Below are 4,307 nucleotides of genomic sequence, written 5' to 3' on the forward strand. Positions count from 1 at the left end.
TCACCCTCACCCTCACCCACACCCTCACCCTGGCTCTCTTCACCGTTCTCCCCCAACAGCCTCCAATCTCCTTCCTTTCTTCCTCCCTCCCTCCCTCTGTCCCTCCGTCTAGGATAGGGCTATTTCGGCTGGCTTTTTCATACCCATGGAGCCCCGAGGCATTATGTCGCCCCGGCTGGCTGGTTCCTTTTACTTCGTGTCACGTTTTCGGGGCTCACCCATGTGTTTCCATGGATCGGTGCTCTGCTCCCTGGTATGGCACCCTCGTTTCCCACGAGGAGCCATTAAGAGGAGTGGGACGACGGCATGATTTTCCCATGCTACCGAGTCCCCCGACCCCTTCTCTTAAAACTCTAGGCGGTGGTAAAATAATGTCACCTCTGAGGACAGAGGTCCTAGCATCATCAGCAGACGCTGTGGAAAGGTATGTGGCACGGTCTCACGTTGCCGCTTTTCCTTGGAAAAGGATTCACGGGCTGCCCTGTACCCCTCGGGGCCATACAGATCTCATGCTCCCGCACTGGTCCTGTGTCTTGGATCGCGTGGCGCCCCCTCCCTCACTGAGAGCTACCGCCTCTTCATCCTCCTAGGCTCTCCCAGGAGGGAAATGAACAGCATGGCGCTTTTCCCGACAGGCAGGCCCAAGTCATTGACTGAGAATGTTTCAAAGCCCTTCCCAGATGCGGGTCATTTGGCCGGAAAGGAGGCAGGCTGTGGGGTTGGGGGTAGGATGCTGCCTCTTTCCTTCTGTCACTCGTACACAGTGTTTTCCGTGGAGGTCTGGTTGGCATAGATTTCCTGCCCGGGGCTGAGGTGTCTTTCGAGCTCTTCAGGATTATTTTTGGTTGCTGGGGAAGTCATCTCTACGCCCCAACGTGGGGCCGGAACTCAGGACTCTTGAGATCAAGAATCAGCAGCGTGCTCTACCGACAGCCAGCCAGGCGCCCCTGAGCTTTTGGTAGCCTAGGGAGAGAACAAACAGGTTTCGTGTGTGTCTGTGTGTCTGTGTGCGCCCCAAGGCGCGCGCGCGCGCGCGCGCACGCACGCACGCACGCACGTTACGTACGTATCGCTCCGGCACAGGGATTCTTTGGAATGCGAGGCGCTTAAGAAACAGTAGCCCTGAGGAGGACACTCGGCCTCTCCCATGGCTTCCTGACCTGAAGGGAAGAGAGAAAACTCGCCTAGGAAAGGAACCCTCCCTCCATGGAAGAGGAGGAAAAGAAGACGTTCTCGTCAGTCGCGAGAGGCCATCAGAGGGACCTGACCAGAAAACCTTCCTCGGTCAGTTTCCTTCACATCTATTGGCCTCCCCACGGTGAGCTGAGCTCAGAAGCCTAAAACTGCTTTGCTCTCTCCTGTCATTTCTCCACAACGTGATCTTTCTTTGCGGAAGACGTGCTACAGAAACGGGAATTCCGAGTCGCTGGCCGTTCTGAGTGCCCTCTGATGCGGGTTTCTCCTGCCCGATGTGCGCTGCATGTGTCATTGGACTGTTTCTCTCTCCCGTGATCTATCTCTTTCTGACAGGGGTCTCAGCCCACAACTCAGAAGGGGAGTAGAGGGAACATTCTTTTATTCCCCCCCCCCGCCCCGCCCCGCTTTAAATTTTTTCGTGGTCATGTTAATCACCGTACATTACATCATTAGTTTTTGATGGGGTGTCCCATGATTCCTTGTTTGTGCCTAACACCCAGTGCCCCACGCTAGAGGGAACATTCTTCCTCCCCTACACCTGCTGAATGCACATGGACACACACGGGAACCCTCCCCGCCCCCCGTCCCTGCCTTACGTCAACCTTACGTACCTCTGCACGGACTCGAGATTTGGCAATAGCCTTGGTTGCCCTGCAATGTTTCCAAACCTCGGCCCTCCCCAACCTTCCCCGCCCCGACCCCCGCCCCTTCGAAGAAGAACTAACCTAATTCGGGGAGCCTCCAGGTTGCTTGAACACCTGGAATTGTGGGTTCAGTGGTGTTCCTGGAGAGGGGGCACGGAACACGGAAGCTCTGCCCCCCTTCCCTTTGCCTCTGTTCCATCTGGAGTTTCCTCACTTGTATCCTTTTAGTACACAGCGGTCATGGAAGAAATGAGAAAAAAAGGGCTGAAGGACTGAACCGGACTAGACTGGTTTAAAATTCTTCCCTGGTGTCCATGCCGAATACGTTTCGGTGACAGGGGCCTTCGCCTGGCTTTCGGTGCACAGAAGACCGATGTCCCGAGGCCTGCCGATCTCGGGACGTGTCCGAGGGGAAAGAGCGTCAGCCTTATCGGAAAACAAAGTCGGTTCACGTAGATTGCAAAGGCATTCGTTCGTCCTGAGAGAGTGCCTCTCGACGACGGCAGGTGGTGCGAGATGGAAGAGTTGGAGCCCATGAAAAAGGAGCCCTTTCTTGAAGACCCTGCCCACCTATCGGGGTTTTGTGAGTTTGTGTTTTGTCATCAGCGATAGGAAGCCATCTTGTTAGCCATCGGGAGGGAAACCTCAACGAATTCGGCCATTCAAATCACAAGGGATTTGTTGGGTGAGGTGGATCTGAGATCTGGTCTGCCTCCGACTCCTCCCCGATATGGCGTTTATGCCCAGAGGAATGGGATTCCTCATCAGACACAGAGAAGTCCGGCTCCCTGCCACGGAGCTGGCTGCTCTATGGATGCCTTTAAAAAGGAAGCCTGCCTTTCATTCGGACGTTGGAACGTGATCGGTCGCTTTTTCATGGGGGGGGGGGGTTGGCCGATTAAATTTCCCCCGTCTTACAAAGCAGAGATTGGTGAAGGGTCCTCCAAGTGCCTTCTGGAAATCGAGAGCTTTTGTATCAAGAGGCTGAAAAACGCATCTTCTCCTTCTTCCTGGTGAATCCAATTCTAGGGGTCGATTCCAAGGAAATCATGTTTTAGATGTTAGAACGTAAAGCTTACTTTTACAAAAATGTGCGTCGCAGCATAGGGTTTAGGAATCCCTTGTGGCGGACCGACGACCGTGTGTCCCTTACGTCCCGGGACGTGTGCACCCTCACGTCCTACGACTTCGATGCTCCTGCTATCCAGAGGTAGGCTTGATTGCTCTGTCCCTTGATTTTGGACCGGGTCTGGGGCTTGTCTTGACCCAAAGAATAGAGCAGAAGTGACACTTTACTGGTTTCACAGCCTACACCTGAAGAGGTGCTCCGCCAGCGTTCTCGACCCTCTTGGCATGCCGTCCTGAGACCTCCACGTAAGAAAACCAGTCTAGCTGACCGGAGCATGAGAGGCATTGAGAACAGAGGCGGCCCGGTGCTCGGCCGGCACCAGTTGCCAGACGTGTGAAAGTTGACCCTCCGGCTGAAAGCCACTGCTTGAGTGAGCCCGGGGTAAACCGGCAGCACCCAAGGGGCCACCCAGGGCAAGCACCAGGAAAATTATCCATAAAGATATGCTGTTTTGAGCCATTGCGGTGTTAGGAGGATGCACTCCGAGGATCAGCTAACTGCACAGCAGCAATGGATACCGCGCACACAGATACACACAACACACAACACACGCACATGCACGCGCGCGCGCGCGCGCGCGCGCGCTGGAATCCGCCGGAATGTCAAACAACAGCAGAATGGTGAAATACATCATGCTATACTCACACGATAGAATAGAACGCAGATAGTACGAATTATGTTCGCGGAGAGGGTTTGGTGGTATAGGGAATGTGCCTGTTGTGTTGCAACGCTTAGTGAAAAGCAGTATGAAACATTTTATGGGGAATGGGCTCTCTCTTAAGACACCAAAGCATTTCAAAGGCTGTGGATGGTGAAATCGGTTCTTCTACCTTTTCACTTCTGTTTCTCCCCCTACTTTGTTCTTTAGGATGGTACTTCTCCCTTTATCCAAGCCAACGACCATACATGTTTTTTTGAGACATCGGGTCCTAAAAGGAAACGGAACTTTGGCAAGAGGTCTCAGGAACGATGATCATTTCCTCGATTTTATCCTGATCTGCCTAACTTTCACCTCTCATGGCTCTTGTCTCTCTGCAGGACCAGGGCTTTTACACGGGTCTCACGATGAAAGAAGCCCACCTGGGTGGGACCGTCACTTGTGGAAAATGGAATCTGGGCAAAGTAGTGAAAGCAGGATCGATAAAGAGTATGTCGCCGATTGGAGATACTCCAGTTTGATTCCTTTTCCCCCCCAAAGCAAGCGCTTGCTCACTTTGGATGGCGTGTCTTGTTTGTTCGTTCGTTCGTTCGTTCGTTCATTTATTATTCTTTTGCAAGATTTTATTTATTAGAGAGAGAGAGAGAGAGAGAGAGAGAGAGAGAGAGAGAGAGAGAGA

The sequence above is a fragment of the Callorhinus ursinus genome, unplaced genomic scaffold, assembly GCF_003265705.2.
Source record: "Callorhinus ursinus isolate GAN/ISIS: 27379988/994484 unplaced genomic scaffold, GSC_fseal_2.0 scaffold311, whole genome shotgun sequence".
NCBI classification, from domain to species: domain Eukaryota; kingdom Metazoa; phylum Chordata; class Mammalia; order Carnivora; family Otariidae; genus Callorhinus; species Callorhinus ursinus.